At 43.8% G+C, this 15,192-nt stretch overlaps 1 protein-coding gene across 1 annotated transcript in view; it reads right to left on the bottom strand.

The window, feature by feature from the left end:
• The window catches only part of LOC131264953 (FH1/FH2 domain-containing protein 1-like), a 46,446-nt gene that overhangs the window by 15,083 nt on the left and 16,171 nt on the right, over nucleotides 1–15,192 (bottom strand). The window lies entirely within an intron of this gene.

Here is a 15,192-nt window from a genome sequence, read left to right as displayed (position 1 = left end):
CAAGTGTACTGTGTGCCTTCGAGATCCAACAGCAAACCGTTCGCTTACTTTTCAGCCCAACGATAACACATCGTGAAAACGGGCCTCCCTGAAAACTGCGCCAATGTCAATGTGCTCTCGTCGAAGGGCTTCGTTGTGCTGGCGTTCGTGAGGATTACTTTTACCTTCCTACATTTCCTCCCTAGCAGCCTCCCCTGGCTCCTGGCAGGAACTCATAAATAAACAACGGAATCGCGCACACGACCGCTGACACACATTTCATCTTTGGGGCCTGCCGTCGAAAACGAGGCTGGTGGGTGCTGCAATTCTTTTGCTGGCCATTTTGTTTTCCCCCTTTCTGTCGCTCCAAAGGACTGTGAAAAATCGCAGCAGCAGGTTCCAGGCGGTCTGTTTTTCCTTTTTTAAAAGATATTATTCGACGAAGAAATCGTGACGACATGTCGGAAAGGGGGTTTGCATGAATTATCAGAAAAGATAACAACCTTGACCGTTATTTTGCAGTGCTTTATACTTTGTTTTCTCTGAAGGTTCCAGATTCAAAATACTGGTCAAGAGAATCACGAAGTATAACCTAAAAACAATCTTAACGTATCATTCAAAAACGATAAACTTTGACAACCGTAAGCTTAGTTCTTAGTAGAACTAGATCAATAACCCATCAGCTAGAATGTTTCAACTAACGACAAACTAACATTTATCACTTGAATCAAATAATGAGATGTATCATTTCTACTTTGCAAGTTTCTAAGTATTTTTTTAAAAGAAATAGAAATTTTAAAACGTACCATATTGGAAAAATATCAATAGTATAAACAAATCATTTACATCCCATGTTCTTCTGGAACCTTTTTGGTGCTTTATAAAACTGCCACCAAACTCGAGGCGTTTTGTGGAAAATTTACCGGGCGTGTGTTTGGGGTTTTCCAACATACATGGTCGATTTTTCTTCTCTTCGCTTTGCCGAGCCTATAAAAGAATTTGTTTTATGACTAACGGCAATCCTTTCATCCCTCCCCGCTGCTTCCAAGTCCCATTTCCGGTCCGGAATGCCGATCGATTCCGTTCCATCGACAACGAGACCCGAAACCATCCCCTTTGGGGTCCGGTTCTTCGATTCACACCCCGATGCGCTGTTTCGTTTTCGATAATCGATTTTTATGTGCGAGCTTGAATGATCCACCCGGAGCGGTTTTGATTAGCGACACCCGTGCGGCTGTTTGAGGGGAAACAATCGATGTCGGAGGGTAAAAGAGAATCTGGCCACGACCATGCTTTCGCAGGCAGGCAAGCGATGGGAATCTGCGAAAGATGGGCTCCGGCCCGGGGGCGCAAGTCAGCCGCCGATCAGATATTCTGTACGGATTTCCTTCGGCATGCAGACACGTCTCGGGCGCTACCGGGACACGTTTGCGCGTGTCAAAGAATCGACCGAAATTCCGTCAGAAAACGCATACGTACACGCACACACACACACACACACGGCGCAAGGGTGAGGAATTCGTTCGCACAAGAAGTCTTACGAGCTCTGCGGTGCGGTTCGGTGGGGAGGAAAGTACCACCGAGTGATTTATGCTGTTCGCGCCTCAATCTTGGATATAGAATCTTGCTGTTTTGTGCGGCCACGGTGCGGACCCGCAATTACTCTAGAATTTGTCCTCGGCGGAACGCAGACGGTCCCCAGAAAAGACAGCACAAGAGCGCAGAAACGTAAAACATCGCCGCACAGTAATATCCCCAGAACGCAGCCCACATCGACGTTCCCCGTGGGCCGTGCCATAAATAAGAGGCAAAGCATAAACGAGCCCGGAATATTGAACACTTCGTTTCGCATTTGTAATTTTGCGGGCACATGCAGGCGTTCTCGGTTTGTCGTCCACATTGTCTCGGCATGGAGTTCGACTTGGCAGACAATTCTGGGTGGAGAAAAAAGCTTCTCTGACGTCCGGACGAGAGTTGGTGTGGTTTTGTTGCCACAGCATAAAACTATTCGATGGACGAGATCGGAATACAAGCAGCATAAGATGTATCAAAGCTTATCCAAATTGAACATCGATTGGATTATCAAGTAGCAACGAAAAAGACCTTCATTTGATAAAAGTAAGTAACAAACATTTTTTTGATGGAAGTATGCTTGATCTATATGATTACAAAGATTTTTTTGTGGAACTGCTTTCAGATGTATTAATTTTTAAATGAAGCAGAGATATTTCCTAGCCAATCTTTTCAATTATTTCTTTTTCGAACTTTGTAGAAAATTATAATATTATAGAATTATAGAAGCGTGATAAAAATACTATGATAAACTAAATATGTTGCACACTCTATTTAACATTTAACATTAATTAATATGTAGTTTAAAGCTAAATTAAAGATCGTAGGGTAAGCAAACTAAGTAGCTGCTTTGGGCCCCAAGCTAGCGAGGACCCCTTCCTTTTTGGTCGTATGTTTTCGAATTTCAATGTTGGAATATTTGTAACTATTTTTCAAGAATGTTTCTTGTCTTATCAAATGGCTGATCAGTGATCAAAGAGATCAGTGTAAAGATTTTTTTACAGAAGAGAAAAAATAAACCTCAGATTAATTTGAGGATAATGGACATGGATCAGCAAAAGTAATGGCCTGCCAATTTCCAAACAGTGATAAGGCTTGGTTTTTAAAAGAAAGTAGATTGAAAATGATAAAAATTAATTGCTTGTCTATTTCGTTCATAGAAAATACTTTTCGTGGAAAATGATTCTCTTGGAATGTTCGTAACGACAGTTTCGCATGAAATATGTTTTTGAAAGGTCCGGACAGCCGAGCGGTAGCGCCGGTTAGAAAATCGACCCATGAGCGCCGGGGCTCACCACCTCGACGGCGTGGGTTCGAATCCCAACTGAGACCGGACCCACCCCTGTACGAGAGGACTTGACTATCCACGTACAACAGGGAAACAAGTCTCGTAAGCCCTTAACGGGCAGGCATGACCAAGAGGTCGTTACGCCAAGAAGAAGAAGAAGAAGAAGATGTTTTTGAAAACAAGGCTTTTGGCATTAAAAACAAGGGATAACATTGAGGACAAAGTTGAATGTGGAGTGAAATGTGTTTTGGGGCCTTCAGCTTGTAGCTGCTTGGGGTATCTAGAACGCCCATGACCGGAAATAAAACCTGGGTGACATCCAAAATTCATTTACTTAATTTTTCATCGACTATTCAATATAGCAACTTTGTAAAAATCGGATACTTATAAACTATAACATTATGCGTTATAGAGAAAACTAAAAGCGAGGGAAAAATATATAGACAAAAATATTCAATTAGCATCAAAAGTATCGCACTCTAATGACCTTCCCCCCGGACCGGATCTCTCACATTGACCAGCAACACAAAGGAAACACATTTTCCAAACCTCCTCCAATACTTTCCATTATGAAAGTGACTTAAAATGCCCCCCTTTACGGAATCATCATCCGTAACCTGGAACCGTCAAAATTGGCACCTTAAGCCCGGCCAATGTGGTTCTCATCCGACGAGGTGATAAAATAAATCGATCTTAAATGCTCGCCCATGATCGGCGGGCCTTTCGAAATTTGCGCGCACGAGACCATCGCTAGGAAACTAATAAAGGCCGTGAAGGAGATATTCTGTTGCTCCGACGACGACCGACCATGAAAGGGATGACGCGATTTGGGACTTTGCGGGAAGTGACCGCAGATTCCGGCGGGAAGAAAGCAGAATCAGCTTAGCTAATCCCTCCTAATTTGAGCGATAAAGTTTCACCTTTTCCGTCGGCCGGACGGGACGGCGGGGAGATGGTCGCGGGTTCGATAAGTGGCAATCTCCCAGTCAAATGTGTCCGTGGGCAACCTTGGATTTCCGATACCTTTGCCTGTTTTTTTTTTCATTTTACCTTTTTGACGGTAAAGCTTTATTCGTAAATCATCGACACGAGCCAAGGCTTTTCGGATGGAAAGTGAATCTTTAACGCCCTTAGACATGGTAACGTCTTTAGGAACCCTGACATCGCCATTCGCTAAACTAAAAGCTTTTATTTTGGTTGAGGCGTGAACGGAGTGTTGAATTTTGAACTGCACTCTCGTTTTCTTTTTCATCATAGGGAAGCTGAAGGGTCACGATCGTGCAGTGTCGATCAAATCAACTGCACCAGAAAACAACAGATGATTTTTATCATGACAGTGCAAAGACTGCTTCTAGAATTAGAAAAAACTTCGAGGAAGTATTGAATAAATGCAAAACAAATGTTAGGAAGTTAAAAAACAACTGAATAATTGTTGCAAGAACTTAACTAGGGCATTGTACAACCATTATTTATAAATTGGTGTCCAATAAACCAATAAATATTCTTCTTTCTTTCACTTAGTTTTGTGCAAGGCAAGAAATTACGCTTCCCCAAACAGCTTGCAACGATTATGAACTCGAGTAGAAAACAAATCATTCTTAAGCCTATTCCTGTGAAGTCACCGAGTCGTCTTTTGTCAGCGAGAGTAAATTTTATCGAATGACCTAAACTGTCAAGGACCTCTCCTCCTCCTCCTCCTTCTCTAGCATGTAGCGTACACTCCAAAACTCACCCACAAAAAAAAGCTCACCGTGGTTGCCCCATTTTCGATCAAGAGAACGGGTGCGAAAGTGAAAAGCATTTGTGGCCCAATCGATGAATGGCGGGAAGGAGCGGGTGGGTCGATGTGATAGACGGAAGGATGCGGTGGTCTGTAAGATGCTGCCGAGCATCTCGAGGAAAGCCGACGGTCAGCAGAAAATGGGCTCCGTGCCACTTCCCGTGCCCGCTCGAGATAGAATGGAGGGTGATTTTTAAGTTGAGTGAGTTTGCAAAAATGACGCCCAGTCATCTTTTGTGTGCGCCTGACTTGGACGACCAATTTCCAACCTCCAGACTGTGTGCACTCCTTTCTCTTCGAAGCCGTGTCGATTCGAGCGGAAGGTAAAAACTATAGGCTATTCTGTTGTTGTTTTTTTGTGTCTGATTCATTTGGATTCAATTTGGCGTGAAGAGCAATAAAAACGTGGTCAAACGTTTGCATTAGCTGCCTTGTAAAATATGAGGCGACCGTTCGATGGGTTATTCTAATTGGCCTAATTTTTTTTTTTGGTTCAGACTTACGCACAAGTATTATCATTAAATGCTGGGCTGGCAAATGCACATAAGAAGATCAAGAAAGATGTCTGGAAATTATGACCGTCCCGATAAATGTCGGCTCCAGCGTCCAGTAATGCCGATGGTTTGTCCGAACCGCCATAAAAACGGGCCCGTTAATTCATAACGTTCATCTTGGGGCAGGATGCAATTTATCACCATAACCGTAATGCTACCGGGTGTTAAAAAGGGGTAATGAAGTGCTGGCGACGGCAAGTAACCGCGTCCAGAGTGGGTGTTAACATAACAAATTAGTGCCGTAAACCGCTTCACCGATGGAGCCCAATTTTTGTCCCCTACTGTCGGTCATTAAATACAATCCCAATCGAAAGAATGGCGCCATTTATTTTGAAGACAAAGAAGGGGTTTATAAGGCTGGTCTGAATGAAGCCAAGCCAAACCCTCGAAAGAAGTCATCTGGAGTGAATTGATAGAAATCATTCATCTAGCAAGCGGTGAGGAGAAAGAAAATGTACGCTAAAAGAAATCGCAAACGATGGTATAGCACACATACACACACACACATACAACCAAATCATTCGACTCACACAAGCTGATAGCTGATGTTTTCCCATTTTCCCATTTTCCCTCCGAAGCCGCCCGGCGGGGTCAAATGTGAAATTTATTCGATTTTATTGCATCTTTATGCCCGTACGTCGGGTTGCCTCGCTTTTGCGGACGTACAATCTTCTTTTCCTCACCCTTTTTTTTTGGTGGGGATCCGGAACGAATGCGGGGTGGGTGGAGAAAAAGATGGCAGGCCGTGTTCCATCGACGGTTATCTTTTAATAATGGATTCATCGATGGATTTTCGATAAGGATGCCCGCGATTCCGTGCGCGAACGATGCGAAGTTTGATGCACGGTCGTAAAATGTCAATAAGGCTGCGCCCTGGCCCTGGTTCGCATTGTTTGATGGAGTTCGATATGTATGAGGTCTGTTGAGTTGTACAAAAGCTTATCTAGAGCCGCAGCACATCTGTGATGCGATAGAAAGTACATGTTGGTGGCCATGATGTTTAAATAGATTCCGGGAAAAGGGATTATTTCGTTGAGCTTTGACAAACGATTTAAGGAAGGAAGTTTTGGTCCTTAAGTACTTGACTCTGAACGCGACTAGTTACTTTTCCCGGAACGTTTCTTCTTCTTTACCTTATTTAATATCTCAGAGTGCAGAATATCGAGTGTCTATAATTCAACGCTATCAGAAAAAATACCTCCTCTTCCATCGTAAACATTTTCCAAAACGAACAAAAACACTTTTACTTCAGCCTACAACATGTCTGCCGGGTGTGCTGCTCGTTGGGTTGAGCGGAAATAAAAACTGGACCAATCGAAACTTGTTTCCACCAACGTCCGACGTACGACGTTCGCATCGAAAACCCGGAGGAAGTGCAGCGTGCCTTCGCGAGAGATATCGACCTTGATCGTCGCGCTGCAGAAAAAATGCTGCAAATATGTGGCAATTAATAAAAAGCCCACTGCGGCGGTGGCGAGGTGGCGAAAGCTTGGCCACCCCGAACGGCGAATCGGGGTTTGCAGTTTGCGCCCGCGTGTGTCACCACGCTCGAGGAACCTCGGTCGGTCTGGCGAACGTTACCGGGAGCGTTGAACAATCAACGGAAACCGCACCGAGATGGGGAAAAGCGGATCAGGTTGGTGGAATCGCGGAAGCAAGAAGGGAACAAGGGAGTGTCTGCCTTCGTACGTCAACTCCCGGACCGAGGAAGCCGAGGTGGGCGGGGGTAGGGTGGCGGACGCTTGCGACAAAAAAAGGTTCAAGTTCACTCAGCGCAAAGGCATCCGTCGGTTGGCATATATCTCAGCGCGCCATAAGAGGCGAAATCGGAGCCAAACCGGGTGGCATGGCCCTTCCTCGGATTCCAGTTCGGAACCGCCGGGCCACCCACATCCCAGCCGGCCCATCATCCGGTTGTCCCCCCTCCCGGGCCGGGTGCCATATCGCATTGCGTCTCCCGCTTTCCTATCCACTCATCGCGCACGAGAGCTGTCAACCGAAATGGTCAACGAGCTCATCAGCACCAGGTTGTCGGCATAAAACCATTGCACCGTGATGGCACCACGTTAGGGAGGGAGGGAAAGAGGTTGGTTGGAGTGGGGTAGGGAAAAAAACAAACCAACCGGGAGAATATCTCTGCGGATAGGGACTACTTTTTCCGGAGCTTTTCTTCTTTCTACCGCCTCGCTCTGTTGGAGTTTCCGGCGTAGCTTTTTGCCACTGCAAACATCTTGAACTAAGATTTGCGGATACGAAGGGTTGTGTGTCTGCGTGGGTAAGATAGGTACAGGGTGAAACACAAATAAGTGTTCAAAAGGAAGGAAAAGTATTTATTAATGTTGGATGAAACGTTTATTTTACTAAGCAAACGGAAAGAAAACAAATACGCTAAGAAATATGAAACTCGTACTGTAAACATTTAAAAAATAAAAAATCGTAATGTAAACATTAAAAAAAAGATCAAATCCAAATACATCATCCTAATAAACCTAGTATTACCCAAATTGTTTCAGGTGTCATAAAATTGCACACAACTGTAGTTTAGCGCAAATATACTTAACGCAACCTGACGAACACATCGACGACGATGTTTGTCATAAAGCATAAAAGTCTTCCGAACGACCGGTGAAAGAAAGAAACCAACAGACGGGGCAGAGAGAAACACGCGAGCTGCTGCCTCGGGTGAAAACGACAGCCAGCCCCCGGAGTGGAAAAGCTAACGGAGGGGGGAATGTTTCAGCATCGATCGAACGTCACGATTGGGGAAAACACGAGCGGACACAAAAATGAAGATCAACTAGAAGGGAACGGCGGAGCTGCATGATCGACACACTTTAATAGGAATGGAACCGGCAAAGAAAAGATATTTGCGGCAGGGTTTTGGAAGGTAGTTTTAACTAAACAGATAGAGGAAACAATTGAAGCAACGAAGGAATGTTCTTTCGGTAACCCAAATCGCAATCCAATTAGGAACAGTACTGTTCAAGGAAATAGTGCAGGGTCGAGAAGGGTAAACCAACCGGGTTTCCCGTCGAACGTTGGGGTGTAAATAATAAAACTCAAATTAATCTCACTTCACCTTGGCTGTGTTCATTGCCTCATGCGCACACAATGCTTCAAACCCATCATCTCGGCAGCTCTGCCTTGCGACACCCTTCATAATTGCTTACCTCCGTAAGACGATCGTAAGCGCAAATCGTTAACTCCTGACTTAATGCACTCACTGTCGTTTTAAGAAACTGTTTACCAGCGGCTTGACCTTGCCCGGGCCCTTTCTCAAGTGTGGGCATTCGGAATGGTCGTTTACATACTCGCGGCTCTAAGTGCTGCCACGTTAATGGCGTTCGCTTCCACCAAGACCAAGACCGTCACTGACAAAACGACGCACGACGTGCCATGTCAATATTTGGCCAATTTCATTTGTTTCGCTGCAGCACAATGGCGTACTCGAAAATAGTGACGACGCGCTGAGTTGAGTTGAGATCGGGTTCGAATGGATCACATTACGACTAGGACATGGCTCAATTATATTTGTACAAGTTGTTGAACGTCGTTTAAGCGGACGTTTGGTTCTTTTCTCATGTTTGGACAAATTAATTGTACTGACATTTTAATGATGCAAAGTTTTGTTTTGATCCGAATGTTTAATGTTCCACCCTTTCATGTGTCCTTTTCAGCAGAAATTCTCAAATTCTATTAGTCTCTCTCTCTCTTTCTCCTATCTCCTCGTTTTCTTCCTCATTAGCAAACAAATCACTCTGAGCACCACGTAAAATAATTGCTACTGTTTTTCGCTAATAAATAATCTCAACTGCCCCGCGTGCGAGCCCTTCTAATCCCCGGTTCTGGCAAGTTTCCCGAGTTCCGCCTTACTCGCGCCATCCAAATGAAGCCATCCATCCAGCTGTTACAACCCGGGGGCCGTGCCTAGCATATCATATCTTCACGCTCGCACTCGGTTTGGGGAGGAAAATGCGAAGGCTTCGAGTAGTTCAAGCCCGGGGGGAAGTTTTTATCGTCGATTAGTGAAAGCACGTAGCCTTACTTTATTAGGAAAACACACGCTAGAGAGCGAGCTGTTGAAGGAGAGTTGGATTGTTTTTATTCTTGTTTGAGCACAAGCCCTAATCCTGGATATGTTTTGTTCCACGTGAAGATTGAAAAGTCTGAACCTTTAGAAAAAAAGCAAGTTAAAGATTGGCTAAGTACGCATTGAGCTGGATATTTAGCGACATGAATATCACCCTGTCGTCGAACACTTCTTTTACTTTTAGCTCTATTTTCTTCCCGAAATCGAGCTATTGAAGTCAGCAGGAATGATTTGCTATTTCCGATAATACCTACACACGGCTGCTAACAACACCTTGTGGACGATGCGATCTTCCGAAGACCCAACTTAAATTCCGGACGGTATAATTCGCTTGATGTGACTGTTTATTACGATTCGGGTCTTACGATGTTTGCCAATCCTTCGCCGGGCCGAGATTGCCTTTTCCGCCCATCATCGTCTTCTTCTGCGACACCGTTGGATAAACCACCGACCAAGTACCCCTCCGTGTTGCTGCTTGCCTTACCCTCGAATCGTAGTTACCGTTACATTCAATGGTTCTGCTTTCGGCTCATGTCCTCGCGACCATTACGCGATGCCCTCAGCGTTCCATCACGTACTTACTGCTGCATGGTCCAACCGCACCGTCCACCGATTTGAGGCTGGATTTGGAGAATTCTGCCCAATCATTCGAGCTCGAGAAATGCAGGATCCCAACCGAACTATCGCCGCCTTTAGGCAGGCTAATAAAGTACCGTTTAGTACCGCGGGCTCTATCCTTAGCGAGATCGCCCTCAACCAACCATGTTTGAAAATTCTCAAATTATCGTCCGTTTCCAAACGGCACACGATTCTCCCTTCCTGCGGGCTTTCCGTTGCTGCCGGTCAATAAATCCCCCTGCTGCCCTCCCACGTCTCACTCGGGAGCATTATTATCGATTTCGAGGCCAGAATACGGAATGAAGCTAATCGGTGATTTTGGCCTTTTTGCAATTTTTTTTCCCTCCGCCCACCAAGGGCTGCCCGGGTTTGACTTCACAAAACGGGCCAGAAACAATACACACAACAAGCCGTGTGGTTCGGTTTTCTGAGCGCAGCTGTTCGGAGATGTTGAGCAAACATGGAAAAGATCGTCTCAGAAAGTGCGACGTGTCGAGGAGATGTTGATGGTATTAGAGCAATTGAAGAGGAGGAAGGCGGGACGGTTTTGTTTGGCCAAGACGTCGGCTGGTGGTGCTTTCGGTAAACAGGAACGCACGGGTTCGTGGCATATGTGCGTTTTTCGTGCGTAGACACGGGCCGGCGTGATTACGCTTCTTCGGTTTTGCTAGCTGACATCATCATTAGCTGTCACAATTCACGCGATATCATCACTGTTTGCGCAATCACTTGTAGTGTCCGGCAGGGTGATGCTTTTGTATGTTGAGTTTCTCTGAGCAAATTAAACATCCCAAGTAACATTTCCAAGACATATTAGACTTTAACAAGTTTTATCAATGTTTTAACATGGGTGTACCCATGTCCAATCGGTTTTATAGAGGTTTCTCAGCAGACAAAATAGTTTTAATAATTTTGACATCCTTAAAACCTTTTGAGGATAGCTATAAAACCGCTCATTAAGTCTAAAATCTTAGTAGACTTGAAGAGTCTGTAAATACGCTGTTAAGTCCTTCTTAAAACCTTCTCTTAAAACCAATCAGTGATTTTTGGTCTAGAAAAGGTTTTAAGGGATGGTTTTGACAACGTTCTGTAGAGTGGGCCCTCTTACACTTAAAACGGGTTTATGAAGGTTTTATCACAGCCTTTAAGATATTTTACTCTTAAGATGAGACTTAATGATGAGCATGAACAACATCGTTAGAACCATGATAAAACTTAAAATGTTACTTGAACTTATATACTTATCAAGAAGACGGATATTCAAAAAATGATTTCGTCGCATATTATGCAACGCAAATAATAAAACAAATCCCAAAAACAAGATATACGAAACCAAAAAAACTGATGAAAAGCGTAGTATGAAACGTAATTATAGAACTTGATGGCATTGATATAAAAATATTAAACTAAGGATCAATATTACATTCACCATAAATAAATGGTAAGTGGGACCTCTGGAAAATACTTTTTTCGATTTCCGTTGTTACGCCGCTTGGTGACCAAATTTTAAGGCTGCGGTTTTGCACATCCTTTCTAGGAAGGAGCGCAAAGGAGGATTTTTATGATTTTGTGTCCCACTCTCCGTTTGGCCCAGTGTATGTATTTGTAAATATTCAATGTTATCAAGAGCTTTTGTTCTCATAAAACAGCTTATAAGGATCATTATCAAGGTTTTTTATCTCAGACTTTATTTGAGCTCATTTTTTCTGTAGCTTTCAGTTTGTGAAATTATTAACTTTTCTCCGCATTAGATACAGATGATGTCTCTGTTGCAGATCCATTGATAAAAAGCATTTTCAACAAAATAATAGCAACTTACTTCCTAGCCAAAATATTATGAGCACGCATGCTATATTTGGTTAAATTAAAAAAAAACGCTTTTCATGTTTATTTCTAAACGAACTCTTGATTTAAAAATTTCAAACAATCTAAGAATAGTCCTCATTGCATATGTTTTAAATTTGAATATCAGGATTATCTTTTTTCTAATAAATCAGTTCCACTCAACAGTCAAACATGAATGAACAATAGAATGCGAAATCATTTCTTAAACTGCTTAAACAAACTGCTACATAAATGTAAAGCAGCTAATGGTAGAAAAATGCAACGCGGGAACAAAGCGGAAAAAACCACTTTTATCCATCAAGGGCTATCCCCGGGACGACATCTGTACCGCCTCTGTGTGCCAAAGCCAGCTGTCCTAAAATAACAGTTTCCGCAAATCTTCGTTGACGCAATCGTGGCCCATTATTATTGCAATAGAGTCAACTTGAAAACTACTCCTCGGACCTCACAGAAGCGACGGGTCAAACGGTCCAGTCACCGGACAACCATCCAGCGACCGGCACACTTCACGCACTCCCATTTCCATAATGATCCCATACAAAAGCCCAACAACATCATCTTTAGCATCGCCATCATCGACATCATCCTTCCTAGGTGGCGGTGGGAGCACAGAGGGGGCAAAAACAAGCGGCAAAAGTATCATCATCAGCATAATAATAGTGAAACACTAGTGGAAAATCGGGGCCCAGCCCGTTGCGGGAGGTTAGGTTCGATGAGTTCGTATGAATTTATGATCGACTCCGAAACCGATCGATGATTATGTTTTCTTTCGATAGCGATAATTGCCTAATTAGCATAACAAAACATCGATTCAGCAGCCCGGGGGACGCTGAAGTGGTCCCTTGTGCGTCCCGTGAGCGGGAGGACGCGGGCTCGAGAACAACGCGTCCACAATGACCCGCCTTGTTACGCTCCGCACAGGTCCCCTTCTCCGTTCTGCTTCCTCCATGTAAACGGTTATGAGCTATCAATGCTGCTTCGCTTGTTGATCCCTGATTGCGTCGTCGTGGGCGGTGCTGCCAGTGGCCTTTCTTATGGATTGATGTTGTGTTAAGCTTTTTTTTTATGTTCCTTCATCTCCCTCCACGAAACGTTGGACCTGAAAACCTATGTTCCTGGTAACGATTTGAGGCAGTTTGTTCACAAACGGTAGCCACTGATGATCCTATTAAATGTTGAGGTCACCTCGAACTACAAATCGCGGTTAAGATTATCTTATTCAGGGTCTTGTTTATTGAGGGAAAGAACAGTTTGAAACGATATATACGAAGGGCTTTTTATAACAACATTTTATATAGCTGGTTCAATTCAACTAAATTTAATTTAACAAAATGTACGAGAAACAAATAACAGATACGAAAACGAAAACTTGAAAGTTGAAAGTGGATAAAAATAAATAGTTAAAAGTCTCATAAACTACCTCAATGTTAATCAATACGTGAATAGTATCGAATAAAAACGAGAGATACGGAATGGAAATGCAAAACCAACCGCCAAATGTGAAATGGGAAATTTATCAACTTCTAACCACCGAACCGGTTCATTGCACATCGGTCGAAAATGTGTCGGGACAAATTGTGGCTCGGCCCAAAGGTCACCCTGACTTCCCCCCGCCCCCTTCCCCGGACCATGAATTGCATGCACTTTGGCATTGCAGTCGACATTTACATTCCACGCTGCTCCCGGTGCTCCAGTTTCGCCCACCGACTGGGTGGAAAGTGCATTCGAAAACGCCCTTTCCCGACGCAATGTGCAACGTGTGCGGATTGGCATCGATTCCGCTGCGCCAACCGGAACGATATGGAACGGGAAATGGAAGCGTTGTTCCTTTTTTTCTTGTTCGATGAAAGAGCGCAACCTGACAGGAGAAATTCAGGATGGCGACGCGTGTAATGGCATGGAATAAATTCTATATTCATCCCAGTGGGATATGATTGTACTGCACCGGATGGTGCAGGGCACCAAAATCGATTGTCGGGCGGTTAGATGCTTGAAAGCAATCACCGCAATCCTCGGCAGGCGAACCTGTTGCTTTTTAGAGAGATTGGAATGAAACCCTGTTTGTTGCAAAGGACTTCAATCCCAAACCAAATGATGTTTCATTAGTCATCAGAGAAATATGTGATTGCTTGATTTAGTATAAATGAATGATTCGGTTGTTTGTTTCATCAACAGACTGTTTGTTTTATACAAGCAATGACTAAAAAATGTCCAATAATTGTTGAAATTTAAATATAATGAGATTTTCATCGAAAACAAATAAACGTGATGGTATGCATTGCATTGCCACCGTTACACAACATTGTCGTTTCAATCCAGGCGTTTTGGCCATTCCGGAATGTCCTTTTTAATCACCTACCCCCACATTCCTGACCTGCATCCGTTCTCCAGTTTAAGGAACTAATTTGAAATTTATTTACTTTTCATCATCAACCCTCCCGGTGCGATGTGATTCTTGGAAAAGCGTCCAGAAAAGATCTCATGATAAAAAAAGGCAGTTACCACGTTTTATTGCCATCGTGCCTCCCCCGGTTCCCATCTCCCAAGTGGGCCGGTAGTCGTGACGGCGGTCCAATACCCGTTCAACTTTTCTCCCATCGTCTGGAATGCAGGGACAGGCCTTTGGAAACGACAGGAACGAAGAAGAAGAAAAAATCCTCCATACACCTGTACGCCACGAAAGGAAAACCCTCACCACATGGGTTCTTTTTTCGGTCTCCGAAACCTGACGGTCCGGAACACTTCGGCATCCAGGTGTGGCCGTGACGAAGCGCTCCAAACTACGAACGTAAAATGGAGTTAATTGAGTGAAACATCAAAGAAGCAGGCAGAGGGCGGACAATTGAGACACCTAAGGCCCCGTGTCGCCGAAACTTTCCCAGCGTCTTTGTTGTCGTCCTTTCGGTAGAGCCAATAATGCCTTCGGGATCGGGAATTTTGGGGCAAAGAGTGATACTCTTCGTCTCGAAAAATGCTGCAAGCAAGGATATTCTTCCATAGAATATTTTCGTCGTTCAAATCTACCATCGTTTCCTTCGAGCATAGATATGGGGGTAAGGTATAGAATTTTCAATATTTGAACCAAACGTGCCCTTTGTTTTTCTTTGTTCTGTCTACATATTGTCCAACTGTGAACAATTTGGTTGTATTTGTAAACGAAATCAATTAAAGCAATTTCGATACGTCCACAAGCAAGCAAAAATTAAATATTGCAACGAAAAGCTGCATCGCTTAATTTAAACTGTTTAAACTTCTCGCGCTATTGCAGCATTTCACTGGTTAGGCACGATATTGCAGTTTTCTATCGTGTTCTATTTCAGTTTGAAATCGTTTTTACGAGCAAGGTATCACGAGGTTCACGACTTCGTTTGCTGAACGTAGTTTTCTAGATGCAATGAACGGCTTCACAGGTCAAATGTATATATTTGATGTCTCTGCCGTGGGAATTTAAGAAGTACGGAACGGT

This window comes from Anopheles coustani, chromosome 2, assembly GCF_943734705.1.
Source record: "Anopheles coustani chromosome 2, idAnoCousDA_361_x.2, whole genome shotgun sequence".
Lineage (NCBI taxonomy): Eukaryota > Metazoa > Arthropoda > Insecta > Diptera > Culicidae > Anopheles > Anopheles coustani.
Note: the sequence above shows the minus strand (reverse complement) of the source record. Positions and strands in the feature narration are given on the sequence as shown.